Raw genomic sequence first — 20,492 nt, 5'->3', positions numbered from 1 at the left:
TTCCTGCTATTTCCCTTACCGGAATTGGCAAGATTGCAAGGATAGCTGTCTGCCAGGTGGGAAAATCAGAAGCAGGAAGCACTGTCATAGATTCTTAGAGATGGTCAACAATCAGGGAGGAGACAACTATAGAGTAGAGCTTGGTACAGTGTGAAAGTTATCAGGCTTGGGAGGAATGAATTCAGTTAGGGTTTGGTGGGACTAGTTGCCAACTGATGCAATATATTCCATAAGATTTGCTTCTGTTATTTGCCCATGTGGTTCAGTGATATTTACCCACCATTCACAATGTCACTGTTTTTTCTGAGCTGAGCATTTACAGATCAGCAAGCCTGCACAAAATTTGACTTTTTTTTCATGTTGATATTGATAATTCATTCTGCAAAAGAATGCCTTCCATGCTGCTTGTCAAACTGAAGCAAGCTATTAAGCAATAAAGAGTAAATGAAAAATAAACTTAGGTCATCTCACTGACCGCATTAGTTCACATAATCCCAGCTTCAGGAATGACAAAGGACTGCTCAGAGGCTAAAGCACCTAAACTTGGCGCATTAAAACACACTATAGTAAACCTGGATTGCAAGGAACTGCTCTCTTCCTGAGTTCAGTTTGGATGGCTTGCATCCTAGGGTCTTAAGGGAAGTGGCGGTCAGGATTGTGGATGCATTAGTGATAATTTTTCAAAACTCGCTGGACTCGGCAATGGTCCCGGCAGATTGGAAAAATGCTAATGTAACTCCTTTATTTAAAAAGGGCAATAGACAGAAGGCTGGGAATTATAGGCCAGTTAGCCTAACATCTGTGGTTGACAAAATGTTGGAATCGATAATTAAGGAAACAGTAACAGGGCATTTGGATAAACATAGCTTAATAGGACAAAGTCAGCATGGCTTTACAAGAGGGAAGTCATGTTTGACAAATTTGTTGGAGTTCTTTGAGGACATAACATATAGGGTAGATAAAGGGGAACCAGTGGATGTGGTGTATTTGGACTTCCAAAAGGCATTTGACAAGGTGCCACACCAAAGATTATTACTTAAAGTAAAAAATCATGGGATTGGGGATAATATTCTGGCATGGGTGGAGGATTGGCTTTCTAACAGAAAACAGAGAGTTGGGATAAATGGTTTATTCTCAGACTGGCAGTTGGTGACTAGTGGTATTCCGCAGGGGTTGGTGTTGGGACTCCAACTCTTTACAATCTATATTAATGATTTGGAGAAAGGGACTAAGTGCAACGTATCGAAGTTTGCTGATGACACAAAGATGCGAGGGAGTGTAATGAGTGCGGAGGACATTGAAACCCTGCAGGGGGACATAGATAGGCTGAGTGATTGGGCAGACATTTGGCAGATGAAATATAATACTGACAAGGGTGAGGTCTTGCACTTTGGCAGGAAAAATAATAGAGCAAGTTATTATCTAAATGGAGAGAAACTGGAAAGTGCTTCTGTGCAAAGGGATCTGGGGGTCCTGGTGCAGGAAACACAAAAAGTTAGTATGCAAGTGCAGCAGGTGGTCAAGAAGGCCAATGGAATGCTGGCTTTTATTGCTAGGGGGATGGAGTATAAGAACAGGGAGGTCTTACTGCAGTTGTACCGGGTATTGGTGAGACCACACCTGGAGTACTGCGTGCAGTTCTGGTGTCCATATTTAAGAAAGGACATACTGGCTCTCGAGGCAGTGCAGAGAAGGTTCACTAGGTTAATTCCGGGGATGGGTGGATTGATGTATGATGAGAGGTTGAGTAGATTGGGACTCTACTCATTGGAGTTCCGAAGAATGAGAGGCGATCTTATTGAAACATATAAGATTGTGAAGGGGCTTGATTGGGTGGATGCGGGGAGAATGTTCCCAATGATGGGTGAAACTAGGACTAGGGGGCATAATCTTAAAATAAGGGGATGCCATTCCAGGACTGAGATGCGGAGAAATTTCTTCACTCAGAGGGTAGTGGGGCTGTGGAATTTACTGCCCCAGAGAGCTGTGGAAGCTACTACACTCAATAAATTCAAAACAGAGATAGACATTTTCCTGGATAAAAATGGCATTAGGGGATACGGTGAGCGAGTAGGTAAGTGGACATGATACTAGGTTTAGATCAGCCATGTGATCTCCTGGACCAGTTTTCGATAGCCTGGATGGGTCGGAGAGGGATTTTCCAGATTTTTTCTCCTCAATTGGCAACTCGGTTTTTTTTCCCTGGGTGATCACATGGGTTTGGGCGGGATGAATAATAAAATAAAATGGGCAGCATGGTGCCCTGTTGGTTGGCACTGTTGCCTTGTGGGATTCGGTGAAAACTAGAGTTAAGATTGGATCAGCCATGATCTTGTTGAATGGCGGAGCAGGCTTGAGGGGCCGATTGGCCTACTCCTGCTCCTATCTCTTAAGTTCTTATGTTCATGTTTCTCTTTCTCCTTCCCTTCTCCTATCTTAGATGTCTCTCCCTCCTTCCTCCAGTTTGTACTTACCACTGTCGCAGTTTGTGCAGGGTGTCTCTGTCTCACTTCAGTATGGAGGCAGTGATCACAATTCACTTGGATAGTTGTGGAGAAGGAGGAAGATGAGTTGACAAAAAGGGACTAGAAGGAGCCATTTGAAGGTGAGCAACCGTCAGAATAATAGAAGGGAAGTGTGAGAGCTGACATTGGATACGTTCCCAGCAAAAGGGGGAAATCCCAATCTAGAACTGCTGGTTGTAAGAAATGTTGTAGAATAGAATAAAGCAAAGAAGGGAACCTTATTATGCTGTAGAAAGGATATAAAAAAGGCAGAGAGTGACATTAAGAAGCAAAATGAGCATGACTAACAGAATGCATGAGTACATATTGGCAGGAAATATGAAGGGAAACGTGAGATTAATTTCTTTTTAGCCATACTGTGCGGAGTAGACCCTTCCAGCCTTTGAGCCACACCACTCTAGCGACCCCTGACAAATCCAATTAACCCTAACCTAAGCACGGGGCAATTTACAATGACCAATTAAGCTACATGGTACGCCTTTGAACTGTGGGAGGAAACTGAGCACCCGGGGAAAATCCATGCATTTCACAGGGACTCCTTACAGAACAGCGCGGGAATTGAATTCCAAATGCTCTGAGCTACAATATTGTCATGCTAACTGCTATGCCACACTCTCACCTAATTTTGAAATATGTGAAAGGGAAGAGGATTAGAAAGGAGAGAGGAGATCCTTTGGAGAACAAGGTGGTGGCAATGAACATAAGAAGGAGAAGGAAGACTCTGTTGCTCCCTGGACTCCAAGGCATGTTGTGTAAAGCACTTAATTTCTAATTACAAGTAGGTGTCTTGGTTTAAGAATATGAATAAAGTGTCTAGTAATCCAAATAGATGGTACACAATTCCCTTACACGTCAACAAGATGAACACAACTGGTAAACACTAAGTGGATGGGAGAATTTACAAAGAAATTTGTGTTTGTAAGTTCTACTCCAGGCAAAGTAGAACTTAGTGGAATTAGTACATTCTTTTTCTTAGGCAGCTCCTTGGGCTGAAGGATTAACTCTTCCATTCTGTTCTGATGATTCCCTTCCTCTCAGCTCACTTTCACTTTACATACTTTCTTCTTCTTGAACTCTTCCAGCTTCCTTTCACACTCAATTCTCTTTCTCTGTGCCACTCTGGCCTTTTCTCAAATTCCAGCTGCTACCTGTGAGGGCAAAGTTGCCCATTGACTATTGCTGCTTACTGTCCTTACAACTACTACCCAACTGTGCATCACCCTCCAACCCCAGACCCTGCCTCCTTCTTCTAAGATCTTCTTAAATCAAGGGAGCTCTGACTCCAATGCTCCTCCTCATCATAAGGTATCTCTACCTCTTGTACTTCCATTAAACCGAGGGGACTACTTCATTTCCTGTTCTCCTTTGAAACCAAGTGTGTCCCTTTCCATTATGCTCTTCTGAATCACGCAATCCTCTGCAACCTTCATTAGAAGGAACAACTATGAGCATCACACAATTTCTAGGCACTTTAGGTATCACAAAAGAAAATTGCAGCATCCCTTAAAGCTCAGCAAGACACTTGCTGGAACCGTTTCATCGATTTCTCTGAAGCATTTGAACTGGTGCTCTTGCAGCTGTCTTTGACTAAATTGGAAATGATGGGAAATTATTTTAAATAGGATTATGTACCCTGGCTGCAAGGTGATCAAATCTATTACAGAACTATTACAGAGAGATGAGCGTCCAATGGTTGTCTGGAAAATGAGAGACAGTGAGGGGAAAATCACTTGAATACTTTTTCAGACTTTCATTTGCTTTTCTGGTTCAAATCTTAGACAGGCATTTAAGTGGACATCCAACATTAAACCCAAAATTGGCCAGCTAATTTATAAATATTCAGTGCACCTATTATTGGATGGTGATTGCAGCTTTAGAGCACAAATACGTACAATTAGACGGTGTATACAGACCCCAGGTGTGAGAGATGCTGATTGATCATTTAGGAGAGCAACCGAGAGTTAGGAGAGTTAGGCATTCAGTTTGGTGACGCTAAAATTTCTTCCAGGACTCTCCTGCTTACTTCTTAGGAAACTGTTAACTCTTAAAGGCCCAAGCTACTAAATGTCTCTGAGCAGAAATGTACTGTTTTCTGAAACCAGAGCTGCGGACAATCTTGCTGTGATCCTTAGCTGGTGCATGGGTGAACCACTGGTGCCACTTCCCTTCTGAGCCAATGTCAAAATGCTTCCCACTTTTCAGGAGAGGAGTGGGCCAGTTTTATTCTCTGTTATTTACTCTAACATTCGTTCTGACAAACATCATCTTATGGAATGGCTGAGCCTCTATTCTGGCAATTTCAATGATGTGAAACTCCTTTTCACAAACGTTACAGTGTCTCAACTTGATATCTTGTGCTCAGTTTGGAGAGTCGTAGAACATCGTTACATGTTAAATTAAAACTTCCGTATACAGTCCATTGATTAGGTAAGGTTACAGCCTGATTCAAAGTAACATAGAAACAGGAGCAGTAACATATAATTAGGAGCTGAAAGCCCACGGTTTGCAATTCTGCACAGCAAGTTTCTTTTTTGCAGACTATTTATCATACTTATTTAAATTTTTTATTGAAACCGTTTACTTTTTGAAAGACGTAGGCAGAGTATTTAGTTAAAATTCTAGATAGGAATTTTAATAAATGTGCATAAGAGGTAGTACTCAGTAGCATTTCAAGCCCCTTTGAACCATTTACTCTTTTAAGAGCACAAGGAATCTCAGTGTATGACTAGGTTCACCCTTGAACTAGGCAGCATGCCAGACACACATACTAATTGGTAAATAGATCGAGATGTGCTACGCAAAGTGTTGCATGCCAAGTGTTGGTGAGGACTAGATTGCAGTATGGTCGTTGATGAAGTGCCAGTCCCAAAAAGCTGAGTGTCCTTTTTGTTGAATTACACTTTCATTAAAAGCACCTTGGAACAATTTTCTGCATTAAATGTTGCATGTCGCAAGTTGCGACTAATGTGTTATATGACTTCAGGCACCTTCTTTTAAACAAGGATGCTGCATTAACTACGTAAAATTGAGAAGTATTTTATGCCCTAGTAAAAAGTATTTGAAGGTGAACTGATTAATCAAATGAGACTAATGCTTGGATATATGCTGCCATCTTCCACTAAAGTTGTTGTGGATATTGATTGCAGCTTTGCAATCTGTCATTGAGCACACAGCAATCGTAGCTGTCGTGCCAGCCTCAGTGGATCCTCATTTCTCATGAACTGTTCCATTGCCAGCATAAGGACTGTAGGGACACTTCATCTTGCTTGGAGCACAGATAGTAGTGACAATGAGATATTTTAAGAACCTAAGATACAAAATGAAAATGCTCTTTCTGATTGCCAATAATTATGAAGAGATGTTCTTCATCCATGGACTAACTAGTTGGCACTCATGTCAGAAGCATTTTGATAACCTTGCACAATAGGATGCCAGATGCCTCCTCAATTTTGAGTAAAAATGGCCAAGTCACCCGACATTGGTGCTGGTTGCATTAGTTATACTTGCAGATTATAGACTTTGTGCATCCCTTGAAGTTCTACAGATAGCCATCTTACCATTCACCATTACAGCCTTTGGGTCACAGAAGCATGTTGTACTAAATAGTCACTGTGCACTGTATGAAAAGTTTATGGCAAACAAAAGGTAGAGGTTCTGTAAACATGCATATCAAACAACTTATAACCAAGGCATTTTTACTTATTGTTTTTTGTCATACTTTCATTTTCAAAAGTTAGCCAGCAGGGAAAGTATGTATATAAAAAAAACAAAAATACCAATCAGTTGCTAACTGATCGTAAATTACGAAATTAGTTAGCAAACAATACCAAAACATAAATAGAAAAAGAATGGCGGATTGGATATTCCAAAATGTTCACTTCTGATTTGAAGCACCCACTTTTTTTTAACACATGCTGGTCAACAGCCAAGCTACAGGAAAGCATCTGTGAGGTGTATTGGGTATTTGGAAAACCGAATCTTGGCATTCACTCAGTCTCCAGGCTGTGGGCAGAATCTCATGCTCTGTTTATACTGCCCACCCAAGAGTTGGCTGAGAGTGAACAGGGAAGCAGTAAAACATTAGCAGCATCAGAGAGAGCTCTGTCGATTCTTTGAGGCTCAGAATTTGCTTTCAAAAGAATGAAACTTAAGAAAGAGATTAGAAAAGCTAAAAGAAGTTACGAGTTTGGTTTGGCAAATAAGGTGGAAGTAAATCCGAAAGGCTTCTACAGTTATATTAAAAGCAAGAGGATAGTGAGGGATAAAATTGGTCCCTTAGAGAATCAGGGTGGTCAGCTATGTGTGGAGCCGAGGGAGATGGGAGAGATTTTGAACAATTTCTTCTCTTCGGTATTCACTAAGGAGAAGGATATCGAATGGTGTAAGGTGTGGGAAACAAGTAAGGAAGTTATGGAACCTATGACAATTAAAGAGGTGGAAGTACTGGCGCTTTTAAGAAATTTAAAAGTGGATAAATCTCCGGGTCCTGACCGGATATTCCCCAGGACCTTGAGGGAAGTTTGTGTAGAGATAGCAGGAGCTCTGACGGAGATCTTTCAGATGTCATTAGAAACAGGGATTGTGCCGGAGGATTGGCGTATTGCTCATGTGGTTCCATTGTTTAAAAAGGGTTCTAGAAGTAAGCCTGGCAATTATAGACCTGTCAGTTTGACATCAGTGGTGGGTAAATTAATGGAAAGTATTCTTAGAGATAGTATTTATAATTATCTGGATAGACAGGATCTGATTAGGAGTAGCCAGCATGGATTTGTGCGTGGAAGGTCATGTTTGACAAACCTTATTGAATTTTTTGAAGTAGTTACGAGGAATGTTGACGAGGGTAAGGCAGTGGATGTAGTCTATATGGACTTCAGCAAGGCCTTTGACAAAGTTCCACATGGAAGGTTAGTTAAGAAGGTTCAGTCGTTAGGTATTAGTGCTGGAGTAATAAAATGGATTCAACAGTGGCTAGATGGGAGATGCCAGAGAGTAGTGGTGGATAATTGTTTATCGGGATGGAGGCCGGTGACTAGCGGGGTGCCTCAGGGATCTGTTTTGGGCCCAATGTTGTTTGTAATATACATAAATGATCTGGATGATGGGGTGGTAAATTGGATTAGTAAGTATGCTGATGATACTAAGGTAGGAGGTGTTGTGGATAATGAGGTGGGTTTTCAAAGCTTGCAGGGAGATTTATGCCGGTTAGAAGAATGGGCTGAACGTTGGCAGATGGAGTTTAATGCTGAGAAGTGTGAGGTTCTACATTTTGGCAGGAATAATCCAAATAGAACATACAGGGTAAATGGTAGGGCATTGAGGAATGCAGTGGAACAGAGAGATCTAGGAATAACAGTGCATAGTTCCCTGAAGGTGGAGTCTCATGTAGATAGGGTGGTGAAGAAGGCTTTTGGAACGCTGGCCTTTATAAATCAGAGCATTGAGTACAGAAGTTGGGATGTAATGTTAAAATTGTACAAGGCATTGGTAAGGCCAAATTTGGAATATTGTGTACAGTTCTGGTCACCGAATTATAGGAAAGATATCAATAAATTAGAGAGAGTGCAGAGACGATTTACTAGGATGTTACCAGGGTTTCAGCACTTAAGTTACAGAGAAAGGTTGAACAAGTTAGGTCTCTATTCATTGGAGCGTAGAAGGTTGAGGGGGGATTTGATCGAGGTATTTAAAATGTTGAGAGGGATAGATAGAGTTGACGTGAATAGGCTGTTTCCATTGAGAGTAGGGGAGATTCAAACGAGAGGACATGATTTGAGAGTTAGGGGGCAAAAGTTTAAGGGAAACACGAGGGGGTATTTCTTTACTCAGAGAGTGATAGCTGTGTGGAATGAGCTTCCTGTAGAAGTAGTAGAGGCCAGATCAGTTGTGTCATTTAAGGTAAAATTGGATAGGTATATGGATAGGAAAGGAGTGGAGGGTTATGGGCTGAGTGCGGGTAGGTGGGACTAGGTGAGATTAAGAGTTCGGCACGGACTAGGAGGGCCGGAATGGCCTGTTTCCGTGCTGTGATTGTTATATGGTTATATGGTTAATGAAAGGTAAAACATGAAAAAACAAGTAGACTGAGAAGAGGGTCCACAAGACACATAGATAAAAACACACCCAAAGCTTGGTTTGAAAAAAGAAGAAATATCCAATGCACTATTCTTTATGTGCTCATTTTTCTATATTGGTTGCTAATTAATTTCATAATTTATGATCACTTCACTTTATTAGTGTCCTCAATTTTTTATACCTTATCTGCTGATTAATTTCTGAGTAATTAGAGTGTTACAAGGAACAATAAATAAAAGATGCTTTGGTTGTAAGTTGTTCAATATGCATGTTTATTTAATGCATATTTACAGAACTTCTACCTTTCATTTGCCACAAATTTCTCAATATAATGATTACTTACTACAAGGTACTTCAGCAATCTAAGGTCGACAGTGCTGAATGATAAGATGGCTAACTGTGCAGAGCTTCAAGGGATGCAGAAAGTCTATGATCTACATGTATGACTAATGTTACCTTTCCAACAACAAAAGAGACTTGATCTATTTAGCCACTTCTGTTGTCGAATTTCACTGAGCACTCATGCTTTGATCTTCTTTTATTACATCCTTAATAGGTCCTTCTATTGGAAGAATTTTTATCTTCTCCTCTTTGGTCATCTTTCATTTGTACATTTCTGACATTTTCGGGTGTGTCTTCTGAATACGAATTTTTCAGTTAAAAGTATGAGGCGATGGTTGCTTTGCATTTCCAGTGCAATGCTTCAGGTGTGTTGCCTGAATTATGGTACAAGAACAACCGTGCCTCCTGATGAGTTTGAGGCGATACTACCTGACATTATTTAACTTGAATTATCATGGAACTACAGGATGAGAGAGGACTGGAAGCTATTCAACTCATCAAGCCTGAACTAGCTCTTTGGCTGGTTCAGTCCTCAATGATCAGCCATTTTCCATATTCCTATGTTTACCCCAAATTGGAGGAGTCGGTGTTCAGATGTAACTTGGGGAACAAACTGTTGTGGCAGTAATGCATTTGCCCGAGCCAATCATTCATAAATTTTTATGTAAACCATTAAAATGATTTTAACTTGCAATGAAAGCCTGATACCTGGAAGCAAGTATATCTATGTCACTGGCTTTTTAGTTTCGCCTCCTTTGAGTCACTGCCAGTGGGTGAGAGGTCATCCAATGTGAAGTCATTTCAACTCCAGTATCAAAAGGGCCAATTGAAATATGCCAATTGGCAGATGTGGATTTGGCTGACAGAGAACTGAGAGTCAAAACTACCTTTCACTCACATCTACCTGAATGTGGTGTTGGGGCCTCTGAGAAACATGAGAAACATGATCAATGATTCTCTATTTCACTGATTGTCCTCAGGGTCAGCAACTGTGCTCAGCTGAGAAGAGCTTGGAGAGGGCAGCACCCTGCTGCATGGAGTCTCCACCGCGGCCCACGGCCTCTCCGTCAATGGATATTCACTTGTGAAGAGGAAATACTGGGTGACAGGAGCAAATCTGCGTGCTGCTTGCCAGTACTCTCACAGGGATTTTCGTCGTCTTTAGCGTTCAACAGAGTGACTCTGCGTGGTGTGCATTCACTATACACGTATACAATATACAGTAATTCCTCTGTATGCATACAGGTGAAACTTCTCCAGTTTCTTCATAATTTGTATTTATTGAAGTCTGCTGCCAACACCCCTACTGCAAACTTGTTCCAAAACCATTTGCCAGTGGTGTCACTTAATCTTCCGAAGTATCATAACACAGACTTAGCTGTAACTGTTTCCTTAATCACTTGCTCATAAAAATCCAACAAGCATCAATTTATATCTTTTTTGACCAGATCTCTGAGTGGCTCCATACATCTAAAAATTAGCTTTATTTGTCATGTGCACATCAAAGCATTAAAACATACAGTGAAACGCTTGTGTCAAACGAAATCAGCAAAAGTTATGCTGGGCAGTCCACAAGTGCTGTCTCATTTTTGGTGCCAACATAGTATGCCCACAACTTAGTAACACAAACCGTATGTCTTTGGAAGGTTTGATGAAACCAGAGCACCCAGAGAGAACCTACATGGTCTTAGGGAGACTGCACAAACTCCTCCCAGACATTGGGGGAGAATCAAACCCTCATCTTACAGCTGGTTGCTGTCATGTTGCACTAACTGCTAGGCAGTTGTGATCAAACGGGGCAGGAACCTGCTCAGATAGCTGATGCACCCAAGAGAATTTTGTACTCCTGTAACATCTGTCAGGTTTAGTATCTCCTTGACTACCTTGACTTCTATTGGATCTGGTGAATGCGTGCCCTATGAAGGAGTAGTCAGTCCTTCAATATGAAACTTAACATTTGTTTGTTCATCCTTAGTTGCATCTGTTCCATCAGGTCTCTCCCACAAGCAGGGCATTTCTTCTTTTAAGCATCCCTTAATCCATTCATCTGCTTCTGGTTATGGCTTAACTTTTCTCCGAGAGCCAAAAAGTCATGCAGCATAGAAACATTCCCTTTGGTCCAATGAGTCCGGTACATACATCCTGAATCTTCACCTATAAGAGCATCATATAGGCCACCAAAGACGTCTTTGGTAGGATCAAATAACTTAATTGCTAACTTTACCACTGTCAAAGCTATTTAGAATGAGATGGGTTGTTTGGTTGAATGGCACTGGATAACTTCTGCTGCTACCAATACTGTCCCTATTTCCCCTCATACATCCCTGTTATTTGTACCCATCTTCCATGGACTTGCTACATCACACACACACACGCACACACACGCACGCACACACACACACGCGCGCACACACACACATGCACGCACACACACACGCACACACACACACACACACTCACAGGCACACACACACACACACAAACACACACACACACACACACACACACACACACACACACACACACACACACACACACACACACACACACACACTCTTCTCTTCAGTTGTCCGTTGGAAACCGATGACGACGTCTGCTCCTTTAACAGTGAGATCTTTGATGACTACACAGTCCTATCCTGGACCTACAAGCTCTATTGCAGGTGGGACATGTATATGTGGTAGTGGTGGTAGTGATGGCAACCATGGCTGCATTTCTCCTGGCTCTCCTCTACTGTCTTCTGGTTGTTCTTTCCACCTCCAGAATATGAACCCCGTCCCTACACAGCTGTCGCCAAGTGATACGGTCAGCAGCAACATCCTCCAGGTCCTCGGGTCTGATCTTGCACTTCCTTAAAGCATTCTTCATCTGATCCTTATAGCACTTCTTCGGTCCTCCAGCTGAGCGTTGACTATGATATAGCTGGCCATATAACACTCTGCGGGGTAGCTGACATGGGGGCATCCTTATCACGTGCCCCAGCCACTGCAACTGGCGCTGGGTGATCATGGCCTCAATACTTCTGCAGTTGGTCTTTACAAGTATTTCAGTGTGAGGCACCCGCTCACACCAGGTAATTCCCAGGATGTGCTGGAGGCAGCTTATGTGGAAGCGCTCCAAGGACTTGATGTGATGGCTGTAGGTTACCCAAGCTTCACAGCTATAAAGGAGAGTGGTGACACAGATCAGCACACACACACACACACACACACACACACACACACACACACACACACACACACACACACACACACACACACACACACACACACACACACACACACACACACACACACACACACCATTTACAATAATCTGCCTCACGATGTTGTGCTGACACAGTAAACCATGACCATTGTGAAGATCCAGGCTGGATTGTACCAAAGAGTACCCAAAGCATTTCTGTAGCATTATCTGAGAATGAATATTGATGCATCAGGTGATTTATATGGTGCTTATTGTGGTGATGTTGGGCTTGGATGACTGGATACCTGATGACACAGACGCTAAGGGTATCCCTATTTTCCTAACAACCATTTCCCAATCCCATTTCTGAGTCTGAAGAAATTTGGGAACCAGATCTTGGTATAAATTGAAGGAGCTTTGTCAACTGCCCAACTGTTTGCACAGGCTTGCACCTACTGAACATTAATGGAAGAAATAATGATTGTCAAGTGTTCTCGCTGGATTGACATGAGTGTGACATGAAAGGCATTGTTCATCTCTGGAATCCAGTTAGTACCACAAAGCCTAACAAAACACCATTTCATTCTAACTGGCTTTCTCAGTGACAAAGAAGTTATTAGCGACCTATCTGGTGCACTTATGTGTGGATGATTTGGACACATCTATCATAGAACTAAGGTGGGTTGTAGATGCTAAAAATTGCCTCCTTGACATCTATTGCAAGGTCTAGGAGCAACAAAGGTTTCTTTAAAACTGGATGTGATATTTTGAACCTTCAGAAGACATTGTTGCCAAGGAAACCAAGTCTTTGAACTTTGTTTTGTTGGCATTGTCACCTTTTATTGGCACAGTCACCTCTTTGTTGGTTGTCCCTCAGTTGATTCTCTCTCTGGTGTGCAGCTCTGTGCTTGCGACTCGCTGTTCGCAGGAATTTTTGCAATGCGGCTGCTGACAACTCAGTCTGCACCAAAGCCCCAATTTAAGGCAATACACAGCCTGATACATAGAAAGCAACCACCAAAATGTAACACGTAATCGCTCAGCAAAAACGTGGCAAAACAAATCCTTCCCCATGTATAAATCGTATTTCAGGAAGGGTGGTTAATTGAACCAAGATTAGGAAGTCAGATAGCTGTATAGTAGAGGATAGTATAATATAGGAGAGTACCGTAGAAAATAAAGATTAAAAAGATCACTTAAGTTAACCAACAAATAAAATATTATACTGGGTTTCCACCATGTATCTGAATGCTGCTTTTCATATCGCTATGTAGTTCACATACTTCATCAATGGAAATCATGTGGAAATTTCTAGGTTTGTATTTTCACTCTGAAATGCTACCATGCTGTATGTATGGAATATAATTTGATTTATTTTATTTTATTATAAAATACACCAGGTTGCAATGAAATTGCTTGCTGGCATGAGTGAGAGAGTGAGGCCTCTGTCGGTCTGGGGCGACCATGGACGGTCTAGATAATTAAACCTGGGCAGTATGATATGGAGAGCAAGCTTCCTCTTTCCACACATCTGATGAACCCAAAGGAATAGCAGAGACTGATAAAGTTTGGTATCAGCAGCGTCACAGGAGTTGCCCATCAGCATTGAAATCAATGTAGGACTGCCTTAGGGGCCCCAGATTTTTCCCTCGGGGCTTACTCCCGAAACCTTCCCCATGGGTGGGTAGGGCTGCAAAGCAGCAGAGGTCTGAGATCAGAGTTTTCCCCCCAACTGTGACAGGCGAGCCCCATCTGCCCGAAGCAGCTGTTTTAAGGCGCCTTTGCCCCTTCTCCTGTCAGTAGAAATGGTTCCAACAGGCTTAGTAGCTAAGTCACACGTGAAGCCCAGGAGCTGGACTTGGTTGTCAGAGGCTATTTGCCTCCTTGACAGCCGTTGCAAGGTCTGGAAGCAGGATGGTGCACAACTGCAGTGCTGCAATGGGTGGTCGGGCAAAATGAAGTAGTGCAAATAGAAATACTGAAGTGACAATAACAGAATATCTGAAAAAGGGAGAATTAAGAGCCCTAGACTGTGACAGCTCCTAGGAAGGAGTTTGTAGGAGGTGATTGGTTTAGAAGTCTGTTACCAGTGGGGAAGAAGCTATTCTTAAGTGAGGACATCCAGGCTTTCAAGGTCCTGTACCTTCTCCCAAAAGGTAGTTTTCTACAAAGGTAGAAAATGGGGTGGAGATGTAGGATGCCATCCTTGATGTTACAGCTACCTTCCTTAAATAATGCACTGTGAAGATCAACTGGGTGGAAGGAAGTGCTGAGGCTATGATGGACTGAGCTATGTTTCCCAGTCTCTGCAGGCCCTGTCGCTCCAGAGCAGTTGCAATACTAGGCTAAAATGCAGGATGCTTTCTATTGTGTATCTGTACTTCGAGATAATTGTCAAGAACGTGCCTGATTTTCTCAGATGCCTAGAGAGATAAATAAATATACTGATGCATGTTTTTGCATCATTGCGGTCATTTAATTGCTTTTGGTTTTCAACTACTGGCTGGTAGTCATTGAGACAGGATCCTTTATTGAAATTACCATCCTGCCTGAAGTTAAAAATCATTATAAATATAACTCCAACATAACCATTTAAATTGTATTTGACCATCTGGAAGGTAATTCAGAATTTTATTTTGTAATATATTAAACTTGCAACAAACAGTTGATGAAGGTGCCAGATAAGTGAAGGGAAAAAAGCCACAAGTCCTGCTTGCTCAAGTTTGGTGAGATAAAGGGAGGGTCAAACTCAGTGTTGGATCAAATGGGAAGTTGCAATTTCAGCTGTTACTAGTTAAACATTCAGCTTACTTCAAAATTGAGGCCTCCTGGTTATGAGGGCACCGTATTAGGGGAAAGATGAGTTGATCAGTCACAAGCAGGTGTACTTGATCAGGTCAGTGGTGGAGTCACACTGGCTCATTATGGAAGAAAGGCAAGGGGGTCATTTGTGCAAACTTTCACATTGTAACAGTAAGTTTATCTCAGGTAAAGGTACTTCATCACAGAAAAAGGAATGGGACTTCTAATATTTAGAAAATTCCTGATCAGAACTTCTGCACCACAGGTGGTAATTCAGTTACTGGTCTGCTGTAAGCATCAGTGGGCAGGGGAATACACTAGTCCGACACCGCACTAGATAGCAAAAGTTCTGTATGTATTAGCAAGTTTTCCTAAAGTTGACTCAGGTCATGAATTGCTGCTGTGTGTTCACTTTGCATTCAGTGCCAAGTTCCAGGAAAGCTGTGAACCAATGTTAAAGTCAAAAGAGTTGAAATGTTTTTCTGACTGCATGACTAGTATTTGCCAATGGCAATCTATGTCTTCTGAGGGGATGTCTCACATGCTCCAAATATACATCAGTGAAAGATGAAGGCCAATAAACTACAGTCAATGTCCCAAAATGCAGTCAGTTTTGCAGACTTCTACTCCGTACTTGCATAGGAATATTTTACCATTCAGTCCTATGCAACTGCTTATATGATCAGGACCTATCTGAAGCCAAACTGGTGTTTTTCCTACAGTTTTTTTTATCAAGTAGTGTAACGGTGAAAATGAAACATATTGTGTAGACCAGCAAATAATGTTGATATTTTCAGCCACACTCTATATACCTATCAACAGTTTTCAACCACTTCTACTTTTAGTTTCATGGTTAACCTGCAGCTAGAGACAATTATGAATATCTCCTCTACTTCTTGTCCAATTTAACGTTCTATTGAAGTAGTGTGTAAAATGGGTGCCATGGTACCCCATTTTACAGCTCGGGCCATTCTGGAGTTTGGAATTCAATTCCTTTGCTGTTCTGTAGGGAGTCTCTGTACATCCTTGCTGTGGAATGTGTGGGTTTTTCCCTGGGTGCTCTGGTTACCTTCCATAATCCAAAGGCATATTGGGTAGGATAACTGGTCATTGTAAATTATCCTGACATTAGGTTAGTGTTAATCGGGTTTGTTGGGTTTGCTGGGGTGGTGTAGCTTGTAGGGTCTACACTAAATGAAATTGAACAAAAATGGTGTAATTGGCAAAACAAAAGTTGGACTTGAATCTGAACACGAGTCTTCAACACCATTCCTATCAGGTAGTAAAGGATGGATTCTCAAAGCTTTTTAAATGACAAACTTTAGATAGGTCCTGGCTTTATGTGGAGGCACACAGGACTGAATGTTAACATACTTCTATAAGACCATCAAAATTGAAAAATGGATTCTGATCATTTTAAAGATGCATTTCTATACAAATTATACAAAATATATTAGTTTACATTTGGAATAAATGAAGGTGGTATGATTTAATATAACCAAAATTATACCTTGTTTGCAAATTATCATTATGTTTTGGCAACTACAGGTGCAATTCAATTATTTCTAAGTATCACTGGTAAACCTGAATGATTGTTCTGTTATTACCAACCTACAGTTTTGGATATGTACTCTATGAAAGTAGTTGTGCAACTCAAACTAAACCCAAACTGACTGGCAAATACACTAAAGACAAATGATTTAATACTTTTTCAGGAGTTCTTCCAAAATGTAAGTTCAATATGCAGTATGTCAGGCAGCTGCAAAGTGGCATTTTCAAGAGTGCCAATTTGCATCGCGTTATTATCTTTGAATGTTTTGAAGTTAAATATTTTAATGTCCACCTTGAAAATTAACTGTTGCAGGGGAGTGTCAGTAGAGCTGTGCACACACGACTGAACATGGATCATGAATGATGCTGGCCAAACCTGAACTTTTCAGCAATGCCAGCAATATAACCTATATATATATAGGAGACACTGAGATCAGTAGATGGATTACATTTATAAATTAAAACTTATTTATTCGATTCAGTTCTTGCAAAATATAAACCACTTTTGTTGATTTTAAGAGACAATGCAATAAATACACACCAATATTTTGAGATAACAGATATATTAAAGAGATCATGGCAGAGTACACTATAGACCAGAGAATTCTGGTTTCCTTTCTGTTTAGGAAATCATAGTAGCCTTTTAGATTCACCAGAATGAGTTGGAGAAATTTATATTTTGTCCAAAAAGCTGCAGATTGTCCAAGTGGAGATGAAGTGTTGTTCCTCATGTTTACATTGGGCTTTGATTTTTGATTTTTTTTCCCTTACTTTTCTCGGCCCGGATCTGCTGCCTAACCTGCTGAGTATTTCCAGCATTCTTTGCTTTTAGACAAATCTATGGTTAGTTGAGTGATGAGCAAGACCACTATAAAATTAGATTTTATAGTCCCAAGGCATACTTCACATCTCCACCACTGTAAAGACAAAAGGACCCACTTAGAGGAGTTGGCATAATTCTTATGGTTTTATTTTAATGGTGCTATGCATTCTCAAGGCTGTTGTGATTATTTTCACAATCTCTCCTAATTTTGATCAGATGTGCGCACAATAATCTCTGAAAACTTTTGACTGAATCAGTATTGCCACATTTTCAGCTGCTAAGGAGATCACGATGGGCAGTTATAAACCTACGAACCAGGTCAAAGCATGTCACTGTGGCTTGAAACCTAAGTGCTTTCTTCACTGCTTCAGCACTACTCTCAGCAACAATTAATATCTCCAAAGTGTCAGAAATGGCTTTCGAACTGTTAGTTACTGATTCGATTGCCTGACACCTTGCAGCATAGTGAGATGGACAGAAAGACTTTAGCCCACAACATCCATCAAAGGGGAGGAGAAGAACCCTTAGATGATTCTCAAAAGGCAATGAATTGATAATTTCACAATGATCATGAAGCGAGATCAAAGCACTTCGAACCAAGACCCACTTGTTACTAATTTCTCTCAGAATAATTTTCAAGCTCTGGTCCATAACATCTGAAGCAGTTTTGGATCAACATCTTTGATTTATTTAGCTCTGCCTGACATCTGGCTCTGGAGAATTGATGCAAACGTTCTCCTCTCCTGCAATCCATATCCAATCTGCAATGTACAAACATCCTCTTTATTGCCAAGAATATCAACTCTACATACGTTTCAGAGCAGTCATGCATTCCAATAAAACTTTCATGCCTGTGTAAGGTCTGACAAGTACTGTAGTGCTAATAATATTTGCTCACGTCCCACTAAAATTTGTGCTTCAGCTGCGATTTTTGAAGTGGACTTCTGCCTTCTTAATTTGAGAAAGATGTTGGAGCGCGTCTTCTTGATCAGTCACTTCATTATATCTCCTGACACATGCTTTCCTGTATGTACATGGTTGTTACTCAGTGTCAGTGTGCAACACTCATTTTCATAACTTTCAAAAGTTGCTTCTTCTAACTTCATCGTCATAACCTCTAGTAGCGAGATTCTGCAAACGGCTGAGTTCTTTGAAAAGGTTCAACAATCCTTTTCTTGTTCAGCCATCTTTTGCTGAATGCATGGATACCTACAGCAATTGCACCCTGTAAAATATGAGTTTTCATTCAATCCAACATTGCACAACAGTCATTTCTTCAATTTTGATGCCATTTTTTATCTCCAGAATTTGAAAATGCTGAACGCTGTTTTCCTACTCGAATGCTGACAAATTGTGCCATAGGTTCTCATTCACATCTTGGTTAAGGCAAGATTTTCCATCACTCGTAATTAAAATATCTTGCTCTTGTCTATGTACTCTTGCAAGTCATGTGGTAAACATTATAAAACCATCAGGACTGCTCTGATGAAAGGGCATTGACCTGAAACATTAATTTGGTTTCCATGTTTTATTTTTTATGTTTTCACTGCAGTATTGTACAGTCCTAGAATTATTAGTGCATTTTACATTTGAGCGTACATTGACCACATTTGAAAATAATTGGCTGTCACACAAGTAACTGAACTAATCACAGTCTGCATGTAGTCAAAAATATCTTCTCCCTTAGGTGTCTCAAAACTTGAAATATTTGTATTGAATTAAGCTTGACTTGTGCTTGCAGCTGGGATTTAAACTATTTAGGTACTGTGACCGGATTCCAAGGACAGCCATGTTAAAATATTGGCACAATGCTTCACAAATGCAGAAATGGTGAACTATCCAAATCAGGCAACATTCTAGTGCATTGTCTCTTCATTTCTCTACACCATCCTTCCAATGGTGCTGCTATGTCCAGCTCCAGCAATCCTCAGGTGTTCTTTGTATGGAGTTATCATATTCTTCCTCTAACCACAAGGTTTTCCATCATATGCTTCCATCAAGTGCATCTCAAAGATATGCCAACAGGTGAAATGGCCACTCACTGGTGCTGATAGAGGATGAGGGCAGAGTTAATGCACACAAGGGAGCGTAGGTTTGGGAAGACAATTAGGGGTATGGGACTCGGGAATACTCTGAGAGTCATCATAGGCATGAAGGGTGAAATAGTGCCTTCACTTGCTTTGTAAGGATCATCTAGATTAATGGCTGTAACTGTCTTGTGGCTTGAATGTCTGGGGTGGCAAAGTGAGCTGTCACTCCAAAACATATCTCAGCCAGTAACACCCCCGTTACAAAGTGACAGAGGTTCTCTGTTTTGTTCTGTCTCATCAGTTGGCATGAGATTCTTTTCCTATATCAACACTTTTCCTTTTGTGCCAAGAGATGACTTTCTTACTAGCCAGGAACCCTGATGTTTATGTTCCATCGTTCAATTTTAAGTGGTTGATCAGGCTGCCATGCAGATGCATTAGCAGCAGAAAATTTCCTGCTCTGTTACGTGTGCCAACTTCCACTGATAAGTAGCTCCCCCCATCCCCCCCTTCCAAAGGCACACACAGCATATCCAATTAGTTCAATCACGGAAGTTTCACTGGCTCTGCAATGTGTTCATGCACTGTAAGCCGCACACTGATCTCACTGCCCGACAATAAACCCGCTGTTCAGCTGTGGAAGTAGTTTTTACAAAATCATAGTTGCATTCTGTACAATATTGGCTTGACAGAGGCATGCATGATAACATTCATGGAGAGCATCTACGAATAAGGGGAACATGGTTTCGAACAAATTCTCACAGCAGTCCTTACCATAAGATCATAAGATCTAGGAGCAGAATTAGGCCATTGGGTCCATTGAGTCTGCTTTGCCATTTCATCATGGCTGATCCATTTTTCCTCTCAGCCCCAGTCTCCTGTCTTCTCCCCAGATCCCTTCATGCCCTGACCAATCAACATTTGTCTTAAATATAGGTAAAGACTTGGCTTCCACATCAGCCTGTGGAACAAATTCCACAGATTCACCACTCTGAAGAAATATGGCGACGGCCATGAGTTCTGCACATGGTTATTCAACTTCTGAGGGATTGTTTCACAAACCAGGGAGCACAAAGCTCATTCGGATGAGGAAGAAGAGGAGTGTTGCACGTTGCTGTCATGGCAGGTGGAAGCCTTCTCTTGTAGCACTGGATCTATGTG

The 20,492-nt window shown here is 41.2% G+C and overlaps 1 long non-coding RNA gene across 11 annotated transcripts in view; it reads left to right on the top strand.

The window, feature by feature from the left end:
- Nucleotides 1-20,492, top strand: part of LOC140726751 (uncharacterized) — a 178,135-nt gene that overhangs the window by 23,134 nt on the left and 134,509 nt on the right. The gene's annotated exons all lie outside the window — the stretch shown is intronic.

The sequence above is a fragment of the Hemitrygon akajei genome, chromosome 4 (genome assembly GCF_048418815.1).
Source record: "Hemitrygon akajei chromosome 4, sHemAka1.3, whole genome shotgun sequence".
In the NCBI taxonomy this organism is placed as follows: domain Eukaryota; kingdom Metazoa; phylum Chordata; class Chondrichthyes; order Myliobatiformes; family Dasyatidae; genus Hemitrygon; species Hemitrygon akajei.
Note: the sequence above shows the minus strand (reverse complement) of the source record. Positions and strands in the feature narration are given on the sequence as shown.